The sequence below is a fragment of the Macrobrachium rosenbergii genome, chromosome 48 (assembly GCF_040412425.1).
Source record: "Macrobrachium rosenbergii isolate ZJJX-2024 chromosome 48, ASM4041242v1, whole genome shotgun sequence".
Classification (NCBI taxonomy): Eukaryota; Metazoa; Arthropoda; class Malacostraca; order Decapoda; family Palaemonidae; genus Macrobrachium; species Macrobrachium rosenbergii.
This window is the reverse complement of record NC_089788.1, coordinates 70,398,901-70,417,719: the sequence shown is the minus strand read 5'-3', so window position 1 is coordinate 70,417,719 and position 18,819 is coordinate 70,398,901. Positions and strand designations below refer to the sequence as shown.

Genomic DNA, 18,819 nt, shown 5'->3' with positions numbered 1-18,819 from the left:
AGGTTGGCAAAGGAACCACCATCCCAAGAGCCAAACTTTCACAAACTCCGCCTTGATCCCTTACGTGAACTCCGTTGACCCCTCACCGTGACCCCTCCATCTCTTTAAGGACTGGTGGTGGAGGGGAAAAAAAAAAACTGAAGCCTACTGAAGATTTAAAGGTTTTGTTTTTGAATAGGCCTAGATTTCCGAGTGAGATTGTGCCGTCGTAGTGTGACAGGTTTTTTGTTTTTTTTGGCGTGGGTGTTCGTATGATGTGTTAGGAGTGTAGGCTCTATATTGTTTTTTATTTAATTCAACATAAAGAACAACAACAATAAATAAAAATAACATTCCGATTCGTAACAACTCCAAAGATGTTCTTCTTCGTCCCATGCCCCTCTCTTGACCTCAGCTAATGGTCGTGCCCCCTTTATAGCCGGGTCGACTGGTGGGTGGCAGGACGGGTAACGAATTGCAGAGCTGAGGCACCCACAAATCTGTGGGATGAAGAAGCCAGACCCTTAATTGGACATGTGTTTTAATGATGGTTCTTTCTAATGATATCGGTTTGATATGTGATATGATATGATTGAATCTAATTTCTTAAAAGTTTTGACAAGAATATGAAGAGTATCCTAGGAGTCTATAATCAGGATCCATTACTTTGTGCAGAAATATGTAAAATGTTTAGATTTAAAGAAGTGTAGCTTTGCTGGTGTAAATGGCAGCAAAACGATATGCTTGTCAGTTTTGCTTCAAGTTATAACCTAGTTATAAAGTCAGCTGCTTTCGAAAAAACAAGATTTCTTCTGCCTCTTATTGTTGTTAACAGTTTTAACCTTTTGAAGTTTCCTCTGAACAGTGTTTTATTAGTATATATTTTGGAAATTTATGGTGCAGAGTACCAGTTCTCCTGAAGAAAGTTTGAGGTGACGAAACAGGCAGGATCTCGCTTTTTGTTTCAATTCCTCCTTGTCTTCTATTTCATTTAAGGTTTGAATTTTTGTAAATTCAAGGTTATATATATATATATATATATATATATATATATATATATATATATATATATATATATATATATATATATATATATATATATATATATATATATATATAGTATTCAGTTGTATATTGTCTTTTATGTTCATTTCCTTTTGTGTACACCATCATTAAACATATATGCAGTGGTTGCACTCAATAGGCATTGACGGGGAGAGAGAGAGAGAGAGAGAGAGAGAGAGAGAGAGAGAGAGAGGTGTGCTTGTTTTGGTGGCTTACCTTATCCTTTTACAATCAGGTCGAGGTACCGGGAGAAGGCGCAGTAAAGATAGACGTGTTATTTCATCGCACATTATCCGTGTTGATCTTAGCAGGCCACGGCATAGAGGCGACTCTATGCGAGCATCCCAGAGACAGACAGACAGACGGGTCATTTAAACATGATTACCTACGCAAACACCGAAGGAGACAACGCCACTTCCACCACGCCAGACAGAAGAAGAAGAAGAAGAACGGCCATATTTTGTAAACAGGATGTTCCGAGGCCAGGCAGAATTACACGTTTTATTTCCATTGGAAAGCTTGATACGGGATTCTCTCTCTCTCTCTCTCTCTCTCTCTCTCTCTCTCTCTCTCTCTCTCTCTCTCTCTCTCTCTCTCTCTCTCTCTCTCTCTCTTCGGGGGTGTATGCATGTGTTTTTTTATGGTATTAGATAGGTTATGGACGACGTATTTTATAAATTTGTTTAGTCCACTTTACAGTTCGTTGCATCTTTTCTGCCGGAAACACTTCCTTCATTATTATTGGATTTTACGATTGGTATATATACGTAGTATGTGGTCGGTGCCTCGAAAATTTTTTCATAGGCAGTAAATACAAATATGTACATTTGTCGTGGTATAAAGTAAGGTACAAATTTCCTCTTTTTGTTCACCAACATACGTATACGTTTATTGATGAAAATTAAAACGCGCTGTACACACGCAGTACCATGCCTAACGGGGAAAGCGCCGAACAAAAATGTACCATTTCCTGTCAAAAATAAGATGTCGTTGACCTCGTATGATTAGTAACGACATTTTCCCTTATGAACACAGAGCGCTCCTTAAGAGTCAGGGAACTTGTGAGAGAGACTTATTATTATTATTATTGTTGCTGCTTTTACTGACTCTCTTGACACAACGCGTTCCCTTGTGCCCGTACGCTTCTAAAGCTGCTATCCTTCTTCCTCTTAGAAAGGGGCATTTTTCACTCCCATCCTGGGCTACTTAAAGAGACGACTCGTTTATTATGTTTTTGATAAAAAGGATGTTGCCAAATTGAACAGGCCGTGTGTTTGAAAGACCTCTCTTTTTATAGTGTATGTCCTTATTCCTTATCCAATAAGGAGTGGTAAGTACTTGATGAAAGGTTATGATTTAGTACCCCACCTCTCTCTCTCTCTCTCTCTCTCTCTCTCTCTCTCTCTCTCTCTCTCTCTCTCTAAAATTTTGAGGAATAGTTAAGTGGATCATGAATATATTAGATCTGTTTGCTCTCTCTCTCTCTCTCTCTCTCTCTCTCTCTCTCTCTCTCTCTCTCTCTCTCTCTCTCTCTCTCTCTCTCGAAAATTTTCAGAAACAGTTAAGTGGATCATGAGTATTTTACATCTTTTTGCTCTCTCTCTCTCTCTCTCTCTCTCTCTCTCTCTCAAAACGTCAAAAACTACTCGAGTGCATCGTGAATATTTTGAATCTGTCTGCAAACATCCCTTTTAAACGTTCTTATAATTTTTTCAACGCAAATTGGAAAGTTCTATCCCGGATTTAAGAGGTTTTTTTCCAACTGATTTGTTTTGGAAGAGGCAGCTGTCGGTAGCCATCTGTTTGTCCTGTATGATAAATATGAATGTTAGTTTGTTTTCAGAAGATGAAGTAACCTGTTTGGGTGTTTTCTTATTCTCCGAAGAAGAAGAAGAAGAAAGGAAATGCTTTCAACTAGATTTTAAATTTTAGTGGAGTGTTGGTTTTATATATATATATAATATATATATATATATATATATATATATATATATATATATATATATATATATATATGTGTGTGTGTGTGTGTGTGTGTGTGTGTGTGTGTGGGGAGGGGGTGGCTTGTCTGCGTGCATATTAATAGATTTTTGTGTTAATATACTTTCATGTGGAATATCGCTCTCAGCAAAGACAATCTAAAGTTGGTTTTCTAGTTACAATTTAAAATTTAGTATTAATTTTTTTGCCTAAATTTTGAGGCCAATTGAACGTTGCAAATTTATACCCTTAGCCAAGACAACCAAGGAACAGAAACGACGATTATCATCGCCAAAGTCCTCCTCCTCCTCCTCCTCCTCCTCCTCCTCCTCCTCCTCCTCCTCCTCCTCCTCCTCCTCCTCCTCTCAGGCCATTCTCTCGGGAGCGCCAGGCTGAATACAAGGAGGCTGAGGCGGTGTTTACATTCGACTCCGGGGGGAAAAATAAGAGTAAATAAATAAAATGAAAAACAGCAATCCCCTCCATCATATGCGATCGGGAGGTGAAAGTTTATTTAGGTGCCAGTTGAATCCAGATGGTGCGCCCAAGAAGAGTTCGGGCTCAACATTTGAACACTTTTGCTACGTTGTGTAGAGTCGATCGTACCTCAGTTATCTCAAATGAAAGTCATTATTATTATTATTATTATTATTATTATTTTTTATTTTATAATTTTATTATGTTATTATTATTATTATTATTAGATTTATTATTACTATTATTTATTGTTGTCATTATTATAAATATTAAATTTTATTTTCATTATAAATATTAATTATAATTTTATCATTATCATTACTATTATTATTATTAGATTTATTATTACTATCATTATTTATTATTGTTATTATAAATATTAAATTTTATTTTCATTATGAATAATAATTATATTATTATTATTATTATTATTATTATTATTATTATTATTTAGAGCGTATTAACATTATTTTTACAGTTGTTTATTTGTTAACGATGACGCTCATTGTACTTCTCATTACGATAATTCGATTCGTATTGTAGCATATGACTTTCCGATAAGCGCTAATGAAGGTCTCAGGTTCCATCTTTTTGATACCTCATTGACATGATATATCGTTGACCAATTTTTTTTTTAAGGTGCCATTCAAGCATCCTGTGCGTGTGCATGCACGTGTACGTAAACGGATGCTGGTACGTGGAAGTCAGAATGAGGAATATTTTTTCTGGGTAGTTTTACCTTCAAGCTAAAGTAGTTGGCCTCCTATTAGCACGCAGTATAAGTTTTAAAACGTATAGATCACTATCAACACGAAGTCTTTATTTTTTTATTTATTTAGCCTTACCACAGCTCTCGGTCGCATTTCTGAGTTAATTCATGTACAAATACATGATACCCACCTATCATTTAAAGAAAAGATGCCCAAGGGCATTCAATGTTCGTCAGTGGTTGGAGATTTCTGTGGTGGCTCTCGATTCCCGGATGTCAGGATTCCTTGTAGGTTCTCGAGAAACTGTGATAGGAAAGGTCACTTCTTGATCACGATTCATTTTTTATCATCTTATAACTATAGCTAGTAGTTTGACCATCGTTACTGAATGCCTATGATGATGAAGATTACGCTATTTTGGTTTGTAATATATATATATATATATATATATATATATATATATATATATATATATATATATATATATATATATATATATATATATATATACATACATATATATATATATACATATATATATATATATATATATATATATATATATATATATATATATATAAAAATGTATGTATGTATGTATGTGCATACGTGTGTGGGTGTGTGTGTGTGTGTGTGTATATATATATATATATATATATATATATATATATATATATATATATATATATATATATATATATATATATATATATATTATATTTTGTATAGATATGCATGTATGTGTTTATGTATATAAAATGTGTGCATGCGTATTGATTCATTTTTGTTTATCGATTACTTCTGTTTAGAATAAAGCTCTCAACCGGGAGGTTGCAGTAGGTTATTCATGTTACAGTTTATGATTTAATACCGATTTAGTCTAAATTTGGAGGCCAGTTGAATGGTCCAAATTAGCGAGACAAATAATAGATTATAAGAAATTACTACTGCAACGGACAGCAAAATAATACCTGCGAAATCAGCAGGAATCTGTTGGAATGTTCGGAACCTGGCCTATGGCTCTTTGAAAGGTTTCGTTATCCTTGCCGGATAAGCTAAACGGACAAGGACACGCACACACTCGTTTGGGAAGCCACAGTAGTAGACCTCTTCAAGCATGCGTGATGACCTTTCTCTAACGAATGAGAGGTCTCCATAGATGTACGGAGCACGCGAGGCAGTCAGGTGTCATGTGTCACTTGCATGTAACACAGTAGTCGTGCACATGTTACATGGATCTCCGAACGCATCACGTAGCGGCGGCGGGGATTCTGGGCAGCTGGACTCGGGAGAGAGAGAGAGAGAGAGAGAGAGAGAGAGAGAGAGTATATATGTTGTGCCCAGATGACCTCGAGTTGATGATGATGATGATGATGGCTCTGAACGGAGAGCGGGCACAATGCCAATCTCAGACACGGACAGAGAGAGAGAGAGAGAGAGAGAGAGAGAGAGAGAGATCCTTCCCTCTTAGCTGTTGGGTTGTTCGCGATGGACATGAATGGAAGTGTTTATTGGTGTCAAGTGTCGTAATGTGTGTCAAGCAATGGGGTCTGATATGGGTGTTTGCATAATGTACTCTCGCAAATTATCTGCTGTTCCTTATTATCTGTTGCTCAGTGATTTAATGGGCGTTTGCACAGCTTTTCTGCCCTATCAGCATTGTTTATCTATTCGCCTTTTCGTAACTTTTCTCTCAATGCGGGTCTCATTATATCGAGATGAGAATTATCTTCTAGACAGATAGACACTTCTCGCTACTCGCATCCAGACGACTGTAGATTTGTTCCAGCATGCTCTTATGTGTTATACCTCGCTCACTGATTAATGTAGCACAGAGAGCGAGTTGAATTGGGGAACGGTAGTGAGATAAGAGGTAAGGCATATTGGAGCAAGGGTTGGAGAAATCTCAAGTCTTCTGGAGAGCCTTGTTCGTGATATTGAGGAGGAGATTAAATAAGTATCGGGTGAAAGGTGTCTTAATCAGATGGCAATATCTTATATAAATTTTGACCTGAAGGAATAATATAACAGCATCGTTAATTATAATGATGGTGATTTGTATGTTAATTATAGTGATGGTGATTTGTATGTAGAACATATAGAGAACAACGATTTTAAATGCAGATAACATTGGCACTGACAATTGTTAGTTACTCGATTTTTAAAGTAAAAAATATGATTTGAGATAAATAACACTTTGAAAATCTTTTTAAACTAGAAAATATAAATTGAGATAAATAACACTTTAAAAATCTTTTTGAAGTAGAAAATATAAGTTGAGATAAATAACACTGAAAATCTTTTTAGTGTAGAAAATATAAATGGAGATAAATAACACTTTGAAAATCTTTTTAAAGTAGAAAATATAAATTGAGATAAATAACACTTTGAAAATCTTTTTAAAGTAGAAAATATAAATTGAGATAAATAACACTTTGAAAATCTTTTTAAAAGTAGAAAATATAAATTGAGATAAATAACACTGAAAATCTTTTTAAAAGTAGAAAATATGAATTGAGATAAATAATACTTTGAAAATATTTTTAAAAGTAGAAAATATAATTGAGATAAATAACACTTTGAAAATGTTTTTAAAAGTAGAAAATATAAATTGAGATAAATAATACTCTGAAAATCTTTTTAAAAGTAGAAAATATAAATTGAGATAAAATCACTTTGACAAGCTTTTTAAAGTAGAAAATATAAATTGAGATAACACTTTGAAAATCTTTTTAAAGTAGAAAATATAAGTTGAGATAAATAATACTTTGAAAATCTTTTTAAAGTAGAAAAGATAAATTAAGATAAATAACACTGAAAATCTTTTTAAAGTAGAAAATATAAAAGATAAATAACACTGAAAATCTTTTTAAAGTAGAAAATATAAATGGAGATAAATAACACTTTGAAAATCTTTTTAAAGTAGAAAGTATAAGTTGAGCTAAATAACACTGAAAATCTTTTTAAAAGTAGAAAATATAAATTGAGATAAATAACACTTTGAAAATCTTTTTAAAAGTAGAAAATATAAATCAACGTAAATAACACGTTGAAAGTCACGACGCATTAATAATGATCTCCCCGGGGGCGGAGTGTTTTCCAGAACGGCTAATGGGCGTTGAATGTACCTTTATCAAAGAGAATGCTAATCTTTATCGTCTGGAGATAGTTTTGAGTGGCTTCTTGTGAAGCCCTGCGCGCTGATGAGCCTTGGGGAGGCATTCATTACAAGTTGTTGACGTGGGACTTTAGTTTTGCTTCTTTAGAATTTGGTTGTGATACATACATACATACACACACACACACACACACACACACATATATATATATATATATATATGTGTGTGTGTATACATATATATATATATATATATATATATATATATATATATATATATATATATATATATATATATATATATATATATATATATATATATATATGTGTGTGTGTGTGTGTGTCTTCATATATATATACACACACACACACACAACCAAATCCTAAACAAGCAAAACTCACGTATTTATACTGTATATGTGTCTGTTTGTTTTTTAATTTAACTGGGGAATCAAGGATGAGCTCTCTATGCAGAAAACTTCCATTGTTCAGCGGTACCATAATACTTATTCTCACGTCTGTTCCGAGTAAAACATGTCTTGTCAAATAATATTAGCAACTTGATTTTGTTTCCCCACCAAACACACGTTATCTATGTGTAATATTTTTGGTAATATTTCAGCGCGTTTTGACTTGAAATTTTCGAAAGAATACTTTAAATGCACTTCATTGTGCTGATCATATGACCAGTAAAAAGTGTGCCCGGAAATATTAGATTTTTTTTCTTCTGTGGTACGGCTAATCACATCTCGAATTATTGGAATGTCGTGGGCGTACAACTTGACGTACAGACTGTTATCATGATTATTGCTCTTGGTATTCAGATGCCCTTGTCTGAAGGAAGTGAAGTGCCTTTACCTTAGTTAGGACTGCTTGGAAGACTGCCATGTGGTCTTTTCATATGATTCTGAGAAGTTTCAAAATACTCTTTGATTTCAGAGGAAGTTGTATGTCTTATCTCGTATGTAATACATACTATGGGTGGTTTAGATTTATGATGTGAATGTATTATTAGGTTTTCATGAATGAATAGAAAATGCCATTTTTGTGAAGTGTTTATATTTAAATTTTGTTGCGCCAGGTTAATGCAAACCAGTTGGTTAATCAGCAGAATGCACTAATTTGAATTTAACTGGTGACTTTAAATGTAAAAATGGAAAAGTATCGTGATCATATAGATCACTGGACCCTAGGCAATGGATAAATTTAAAACTTAAATTTAGACGGAAATACATTAAAGTGTTTGTTAAAACGAATTTACTCTCGCATCCGTATTCGCCAAACTATGCAGGATTTTCATTCCTGATTTGTACACTCACCCCTGGGGGGGGGGACGTGGTGAGTGCCCATGTACATAAAGAAATTCGGCAAGTCTTAGCGGTGCTTGTTGATAGAAGAGGAAGGGTTATTGTATTTGAACTAGTAGACCATATCAAATCAAATGGTCCCGGATGCTCATTAACAGTGACAGACTGGAGTAGTTGCAACTGTGAAGTAAATAAAGCGTGGTGGTATTGAAACGTGTAACGTTAATTCTCAAGATGGCTGGAAGGTACAGGGTTCTTTTGAAGGAGGTGGTAGGTGAGCACCTTGTGGGACACCGTTGGAGATAGATGATGGGTGGTATGTAACCCCTGTCAACTTGAACGTCTGTGCACCTTTTGTACCTGTTTATATGTGCAGATGTTTGCATTTCGAGCTCGAGAATTTGCTTTATTGTTTTTCTAGTTCTGTAGTACGGTTCTTTCAAGTATCATGAATGTAAATACGATAACATATCTGTGAGTTGATATTGACGTGTTGAGTTGGCTTAGTACGTTTGAGGAACATATGCATGGGCGTTTTTATATATTTTACTGAAGTACTTTGTGTTGCTTGTTTTTCTAGTTTAACGATTGCATAATGCTAAAGGAAAAATACAATAACGATTGCATCATGCTAAAGGAAAAATACAATAACGATTGCATCATGCTAAAGGAAAAATACAATAACGATTGCATCATGCTAAAGGAAAAATACAATAACGATTGCATCATGCTAAAGGAAAAACGCAATAACGATTGCATCATGCTAAAGGAAAAATACAATAACGATTGCATCATGCTAAAGGAAAAACGCAATAACGATTGCATCATGCTAAAGGAAAACGCAATAACGATTGCATCATGCTAAAGGAAAACGCAATAACGATTGCATCATGCTAAAGGAAAAACGCAATAACGATTGCATCATGCTAAAGGAAAAACGCAATAACGATTGCATCATGCTAAAGGAAAACGCAATAACGATTGCATCATGCTAAAGGAAAAACGCAATAACGATTGCATCATGCTAAAGGAAAAACGCAATAACGATTGCATCATGCTAAAGGAAAAACGCAATAACGATTGCATCATGCTAAAGGAAAACGCAATAACGATTGCATCATGCTAAAGGAAAAACGCAATAACGGTTGCATCATGCTAAAGGAAAAACGCAATAACGATTGCATCATGCTAAAGGAAAACGCAATAACGATTGCATCATGCTAAAGGAAAACGCAATAACGATTGCATCATGCTAAAGGAAAACGCAATAACGATTGCATCATGCTAAAGGAAAAACGCAATAACGATTGCATCATGCTAAAGGAAAACGCAATAACGATTGCATCATGCTAAAGGAAAACGCAATAACGATTGCATCATGCTAAAGGAAAACTCAATAACGATTGCAACATGCTAAAGGAAAAACGCAATAACGATTGCATCATGCTAAAGGAAAAACGCAATAACGATTGCATCATGCTAAAGGAAAACGCAATAACGATTGCATCATGCTAAAGGAAAAACGCAATAACGATTGCATCATGCTAAAGGAAAACGCAATAACGATTGCATTATGCTAAAGGAAAAACGCAATAACGATTGCATCATGCTAAAGGAAAACGCAATAACGATTGCATCATGCTAAAGGAAAACGCAATAACAATTGCATCATGCTAAAGGAAAACGCAATAACGATTGCATCATGCTAAAGGAAAACGCAATAACGATTGCATCATGCTAAAGGAAAACGCAATAACGATTGCATCATGCTAAAGGAAAATGCAATAACGATTGCATCATGCTAAAGGAAAAACGCAATAACGATTGCATCATGCTAAAGGAAAAACGCAATAACGATTGCATCATGCTAAAGGAAAAGTGCAATAACGATTGCATAACGTTTAAGGAAAAACACAATAACGATTGCATCATGCTAAAGGAAAAATACAATAACGATTGCATAATGCTAAAGGAAAAACACAATAACGATTGCATCATGCTAAAGGAAAAATACAATAACGATTGTATAATGCTAAAGGGAAAATACAGTAACGATTGCATAATGTTAAGAGAAAAATACAAATTACCCGTTTTCATTAGTGGCCGTGTGTTTATAAACAATTCATGGAAGTATTTGTAAAAATATTTTTTAATGGAATTACTTTTTACATGTATACGAACGGAATTTCTCAGACGTTTGAATTCGATACTCAAAGTCTGATATAAATTACCAAATTAATTTGTTTTAATTATTGATCGTTCTTAAAAAAAATAGTAGCTTATTTGAAACTGTTCTGTATATCAACATTCTCGCGGAAGGTTGAAGTCATGCACTTTTTGTAATGCTAGCAATCAACCTCTTAAAAAAAACCAGAGCTATAGATTTAAATGGCCATAATATTCATCGCAGAATCGTCCTTGGTGGGAACAAGGTGCAGGTTTGCCGAGAGAGCACAGGGCAAATGAGTAGCAGACGGGGATTATCATTATTTTGACGAAAAGCAATGGGCGTATGCCAAGCGACGCCCATTTCTAAAGGTCGCCTCGCTTTTGATTTGCCTCTCTCTCTTGCCAAACACTTAGTGGTATAGTGGTCTTTTGCAAGTATGAGTAGTGCCAAATGGTGAAGTCACCTCAAATGAATGCATGAGTAATATATATATATATATATATATATATATATATATATATATATATATATATATATATATATATATATATATATATATATATACATACATACATACATACATACATACATACATATATACTGACACAGTTACGTTAAAAGTTAAGTAACGTACTTTGGAATACATGAACTTACAGAAAGCTTGTGGTAAATTGAAAAGTGTCAGTGATTTAATTCAGTGGGCGTACATCAGATTTGGATTACTAAAAAATAAATCACGGCTTCAATGGGACAATTAGTCTTTAATAATTTCTTACATGGAATAAGGTAAATTAGTTGCATTAATCTTCCTTCGTAGTTAGTGTTGCACGTGTTCATGATGAAGAGTTTGATTAAGTTTATATAATCCTATAATGGAACTATTAGTTAGGTTAATTATAGTTGAGGCTAAAACTCAAAACTCGAATTTTTTTTAATCTTCAGATGAAAGAGTTTTATTTAGGAAAATACTTTGAGAGTTTTATTTAGGAAAATACTTTGAGGTAACACAAAAGCTACCCAGAAGTAATGACTGGCAGTAATGAGTGTGGCATTATTGCATAAGCGGTAACAGAGGCGCTTAATATAGTAATCAGTTTGCAAATGGACAAATCTTTATTTTTAATTTGTAAACATTACAGCGTTCCCTTTAGTAAAAATTCCTGTTCCCCAGAAGAAAAATTTTCTGTGATTTTTTTTTTATAATTGATTTTGCCTTTGGTCATTCTCTCTCTCTCTCTCTCTCTCTCTCTCTCTCTCTCTCTCTCTCTCTCTCTCTCTCTCTCTCTCTCTCGATTTTATTTTAAGTGCTCAAATTTATATTGGACAATTAGATATTCTCTCTCCCGTGTTTCTCTATCATTTTTGATTAAGTGCCCAAATTTATATATATTCGATAATTCTCTCTCTCTCTCTCTCTCTCTCTCTCTCTCTCTCTCTCTCTCTCTCTATTTTTTTTTATTAAGTGCCCGAATTTAAATTGAACAATTCGATGTAAAAACGAAACTAGAAGAATTAAACAAACAATTAAGAACAAAAACCTGGGCTTGGACTGCAGCTCTGAAGAAACCCTCTTATATAAAGATAAAAACGTACGAAAAAAGCTCCACTTCCGACCAATTAACGTTCGAAGCAAACCCGTATTTCTTGCCCAAATTCGAGGTCCCGCCAGTCGCGTGGCATTAAAATCAATTCGTCCCTTCCTTAATTGTAAATCCCGCCTTACTTGTAAGGCGCGCATTGATAACGAGGGAGAGAAAAAAAAAACTCATTACCTGCAGGGTGTAGTTGAGTTAAGCGGGCTTCCACATCTCAACACGCACCCAGGTTTTTGGGGGGCGGGGTTGCGTTGCTAGTTTCCTAATACACAGAGAGGGTCCTCGCTTAGCGAAGTCGTTGGTGATTTCGGTGGCATACGATTTGCGCTCTTGCGCGCTGCTGAGCATTAGGAGCTGCTATAACTAGGAAGGATTCGAGGCTCTCTTACTTGGCGATGTAAGGATTAGGAGATGTTAGATTCTCTCTCTCTCTCTCTCTCTCTCTCTCTCTCTCTCTCTCTCTCTCTCTCAATTAATAAATGAATTAATAAATGAATTAATAAATAAAATTCCAATAAAATAGATGCATTACAGAAAAAAGAAGTGCTCAGGTACCATTTGTTTTATGTATTTCATCTCTGAAATTTGAAATTCCGTAGTGTCATGCATTTTGGTGTGCAGTTTTTACATATTTTTTCTCGAAAATAAATATTTTCAAGTTTAGAATTAAAAGTGTTTTAATTTGCAGTACTTTGCAGCCACTTGCGATGCCTAACGTTAATTTACATCACTCGTAAAAACGAATATCAGTGATCAATCGATTGAATGGAAACACGAGGAAAGTTTAAATTAGTTATGTCGTCGTCTCTCTTGCTTGCTTGCGCGTTCACTTTGCTCGCATGAAGGAGAGGGACTGGCAACATTACCAGTACTCGCACGTGTAGTATCATGTGGTTATCCTCATGGCCGTGTGAGGTTCCCTATTTGGCGAGATTGTAGGCGAGAAGAGAATGACGACAAGTGCCTGCCTCTCTCTCTCTCTCTCTCTCTCTCTCTCTCTCTCTCTCTCTCTCTCTCTCTCTCTCATGCCTTTATTTTATTCTTTGAATCATTTGAATGACGGTCACTGCTTTGGGCAATGTTACCCTATGGATTTATTGTAATTTTACTGTGATAACAGACATATTTCTCTCTCTCTCTCTCTCTCTCTCTCTCTCTCTCTCTCTCTCTCTCTCTCTCTCTCTCTCTCTCTAAATGGACCCTATAAATTTATTGTAATTTTACTGTGATAACAAACATATTTATCTATCTCTCTCTCTCTCTCTCTCTCTCTCTCTCTCTCTCTCTCTCTCTCGCATGGACCCTATAAATTTATTGTAATTTTACTGTGATAAACATATCTCTCTCTCTCTCTCTCTCTCTCTCTCTCTCTCTCTCTCTCTCTCTCTCTCTCTCTCTCTCTCTAGCGTGGACCCTATAAACTTACTGTAATTTTACTGTGATAACAAACATATTTCTCTCTCTCTCTCTCTCTCTCTCTCTCTCTCTCTCTCTCTCTCTCTCTCTCTCTCTAGCGTGGACCCTATAAACTTATTGTAATTTTATTGTGATAACAAACATACTCTCTCTCTCTCTCTCTCTCTCTCTCTCTCTCTCTCTCTCTCTCTCTCTCTCTCTCTCGTGGAGTCAGTGTCTTGTGGACAAGTGTTACACATTTCAGGAAAGATTTGTTTTCTGACGCATGCGCGCATTTAGACGCCCTTGGCAGATCGCGTTGATTTTCATATTTTGGTTTTTTCGATCTTATACATTACACTCCCATCTTTCGGGCAGTGGTTAAGTTACGTATATTTTTCCTTGAACGTCATAGATAGAGCTCATGAGTAATATATAATCTCTCTCTCTCTCTTTCTTCCTATTTGAATGACGGGGTCACTGCATTGAGTAATGTTTCTCTATAAAGATATTGTAATTTTACCGTGATATAAACACATCTTGTCTCTCTCTCTCTCTCTCTCTCTCTCTCTCTCTCTCTCTCTCTCTCTCTCTCTGCAATTTTTTCATTATTAAGTCTGTTCAGTGTCGTTATTCTCTCTCTCTCTCTCTCTCTCTCTCTCTCTCTCTCTCTCTCTCTCTCTCTCTCTCTCTCTCTCTCTGCAAATTTTTCATTATTAAGTCTGTATCAGTGTTATTCTCTCTCTCTCTCTCTCTCTCTCTCTCTCTCTCTCTCTCTCTCTCTCTCTCTCTCTCTCTCTCTCCAGAATGATGAAGTGATCCCGGTGACCTTTGCAGATTAATTCCATATGTCCATTCTGACGTTGCGGTTACATGTTTGTGGTTTCAAAGTCGCCTGGGTTGATGCAAATAGCTAAGATGAGTAGATAGATAAATAGATACACTGAATTATAACTCCACTTTTTCCTCATTTTCACTTTCGTGGAAGTCTACCAGCAGGACATTCTACCCTTTAATCGGCAGTGTTCTGATTAAATTGAAGTAATGGTGAATCTTTGCGGATAAGTTGTTCCTGTTACACAAAGCGAATGAATTCATTATGGGAGTCAGGATGTTTGCTGCAGTATTGTCGCTAATTAATGTGTAAGTTTGTGTATGCACGATTTGAGTGTATACCTGAATTAGGCCTTAAACCTTGGCGGTACCTGAATCAGACCGGTCTATTAATGAAGTCTGAATGGACTGGTAAAAGAACTTGATTGCTGGGTTACGTTATTTCTTTGTTCTGTATAAGTCCATTTTCAGTTATAACTGTAGTGCAGACTATTTAGACTTATCATCCCCATAATGAATAAGTTTTTTTTAGGTCTTGTGTCTGTTCTGTTTGCTCTTGACTCCTGTCAGTTTAATCAGCCAGTGTCTCCGCCTTCTATCTGTGTTTGCGTCTCCCTTCCGTGCTTAATGCCCTTCAGGCTTCTAGCCGAGAAATTGTCCCCCACCCCACAGATTGCAGTCTAAAATTTACAGTCCCTCGGCGTAGCGCGTCGATTCTCAGTGCAAGACGAACTTCTAAGGACGATCAACTCCTCCTCCTCCTCCTCCTCCTCCTCCTCCTCCTCTGAGGTTCTTCCCCTTCCCCTTCTCCTTGGCTAAGTATGGCCAGTTTCGCTACGTGGATTTGTTTTATTATATCGGTAAGGAATGCGAGTAGATTTCATATCAGTTCATATCTCCAGTACTCTCGTATGGGAAGAAAATCAAGTTTTTTGTAGGTGATGAAATATATTTTCAGTAGTACAGACATTGGTATTACACCTTGTAACCTGCGAAGCTTCTTTCCACAGAAAGGAATGCCCAAATGCGACAAGTCACTTCCGTAAGAGAAGAAACCAACAGGTGAATGAGAGAGAGATAAGAATTCAGACTTACCCAAGAACAACTTGACTTTGAAGTTGGTGACCTCTTGAGATTCCACCCCGACATTCTACAGTGCTTATTAGAGGTTGAAGGTTGTAAGCCTTGTCCCTTCATCTCACGTACCGAAAGTAATCTACACCCTTGCTGATAACTCTCCTGTGACGTAGGCTATAAAGTTGTGCTCTTGACGTACGCATCTGCTCGAGAGATATATACCGTACTAGATTGGGTAAGAAATCAAGAAATTTCGCTCGTTATCTTTACGGCAAAGTACCCAGTGAGAGCAATGGGAGGCATCTCCTCTGATGACTTGATATAGCCTACCCATATCGACAGACACTAAGTACATTTTCAGAAATGGTTCCCAAACCCAACTGACTGTGGTCAAATAGATACGGGGTTGGGGGCGGGGGGGGAGTTACTACGCAGTTTGACAAAAATTATTTATAACTTTTATTACCCCCCTGAGTGTGCTAGACTGAATGCCATGAAACTTAAGCGTCTTCCGTGGGCGTAAACGCTGTAAAATTCTATACCTCTAGAAACATCAAAGAGGACTTGGTTCAGAATTTTCCTACATACCCATTGACTTCCGAAACCTTTGCTCTTTAGTCCCACCATAATCCTAGAACTGGTGTTGGATGCTCACTACATCCGTCCGCTTTGTATCACAACCCAACCACGATTGCTCGTATTTCATCATTTGTTGTCGCGGCCTCTCTTATTAAGAATCAACTCTTACACATCTTTAAGCTTAAGTTCGACCGGTTCTTTGGTATCCTACCGGTTGAGTCAAGAAACTGCAATGCAACCTGTCATTTCAGGGACTAATACATGGCCCAGTTTAAGCCGGATCTGGTAGCTTGCATTCACTTCGAAGTCGGATTCAGCATCGTTACTTTTAGTAGCCCCAATAAGTAATATTTAAGAGAAGGCCTCGACGAGTTTTTCCCCCACCTGCGAACGGGTGGAATCTATCATCAGGTAATCTTTCAAAATTTCGACCTGTATTAATGTTCCAGCCGTCCCAATACAAAATTAAAGTAAGTTCTGACGTTACTGCTTCAATACCCATCTCAAGCAATGACGGAATCCCCATGGGGAGACAGCCCGTGGGCATCGACGGGTGAATTCCCCACAGCCGGGCGGTTGGGACCATTCTACTGTACGTGCAATTTTCTCTCATTACAGCAGAGAGATGGTGTGGGGTGACACTTTTTTGTAATATATTAGTAAGGAACAGTGCCTTACAAATCTCATTTCTGGATTTAAACTTTCGCGTGGTGGTCTTCATTCCAGGTCGTAAGCCTGAACAACAAAATGGCATTCAGCGTCAAGATTAAAATCCCTGCCTTGCAAAAATAAATATATCATAACAAAGAAATGAAAGCTTTTATGAAGCTTCCAACCGGCAATGGATCATAATGAGACCCGAAAACCAACCACTAAGTGGTGGTAAGGATTAGGTTCATTATCAAATCAGCCATTTATTTGTTCCTTCGCCTTGAGGTTTTACCATTATATTTGCATTGCAACTACTTGAATTTCAAGCCAGTGGCCGCTGCGGTCTTGTTCCATACGAATGGGCTTCGTCTGCTGAATAATAATAATACTGTGGTTATCGGCGCCGGGTTTTCCATTAATTAACCACTGTTCCTTATCTGTGTTGTTTCTTCATATCAAGGCGGTATCGTTGGGTTTCTTCAGCTTTCAAGTTATCTGGATAGGATCAGTAATAAAATCAGGGAATTCTTGGAAACGTAATCCCGAGTTTGAAGGATTTATGACTTTTTTCGTGATAAATGTTGAAAGAAGTACCTCTCTCTCTCTCTCTCTCTCTCTCTCTCTCTCTCTCTCTCTCTCTCTCTCTCTCTGCGCATACATAATGTTTTTTATTATTAATTGAGAGATTAATACAAAATGTCCACTATTTTTACTGAGGCAATTCAACAAAATATCCTCTATTTTTACTGAGGTAATTCAACAAAATATCCTCTATTTTTACTGAGGTAATTCAACAAATATCCACTATTTTTACTGAGGTAATTCAACAAAATATCCACTATTTTTACTGAGTTAATTCAAGTACAAAATCTGGCGCATTCGTGTTGGAATAGAAATCCTCAAGACTCCAAAAGGTTTGGCGCCAAATTATATAGGGTTGTGTCGATATAATTATTTGGCGCCAACTTTTTCGTTGGCTGTAGGAGGCTGTTATTTGACGCCAATTTATTTGGCGTTTTCTTTTTCTTGTAATTACGAGATGTGAAATGAGATTGCCTCTATAACTTATCTTTCCCTTCCCCTTTATACTTGTGGTTTTTTGGAATAGGCCTAACTGACGCTTATATTGTTTGAATTTATTCTGGAATTCCACGATCCAACTTGAATTTCCCTTTCGAGTGGCAGACGCAGCTACATATTTGGATGGGCTTAACTCTGGGCTTCCTCCGCGATGGCATTTCCGGGCAACGTGGTTGGAGTGAGTGATATCCTCAAGCCTCTTGTTCAGCACCTCCTCCTCCTCCTCCTCCAGAAGGGGCAGGTCTCTTCCACCCCCTTCACGTGTTCCTGTCGCCTGTGGTAATGGTGGCACTTCCTGAGCAGTTTTGTCAGGTAGTGGAGAAATCGTGTGAATCGACCCTCTGTGGTGGCACTGTTTGCCAAGGATGATTAGCTGTGGTTAGCAGCTGCCTGCTGTGTCCTTCTTGAAATCATTCCTTGTGTTGTGAAATGGGTTGAGAGTGATTATTATCTGTTATATAGCCTACTACTGTTTCGGCTATTACCCCTTAGCTGTCGTAAAATGCAACCTAAGTACATCAAAATGAATTAGCCTTTTATTATAATCATTAAGCATAACATGTTTTTTCCCGGTCTGATTGAAAATAAAATTTAGCCTTTCCAAGAACCTCCATTTCGATTAACTGGCAGGTGTCGTCTTGCGTCATAATCCTCTCAAAGCTTTCAATCGCCTGTTTCTCATTACTGGTCATTTCCGTTCTAGAAACAGCATGCACTCATTAAGATATTAAATACCCCACATATGTACGATGAAAAATAAAGTTCCCTCATCGTACGAACGTATCTACACAAGCTTTCCCAA

At 36.6% G+C, this 18,819-nt stretch overlaps 1 protein-coding gene across 1 annotated transcript in view; it reads left to right on the top strand.

Annotated features, from left to right (window-relative positions):
• The window catches only part of LOC136831510 (mitogen-activated protein kinase kinase kinase 1-like), a 133,585-nt gene that overhangs the window by 84,042 nt on the left and 30,724 nt on the right, over positions 1–18,819 (top strand). The window lies entirely within an intron of this gene.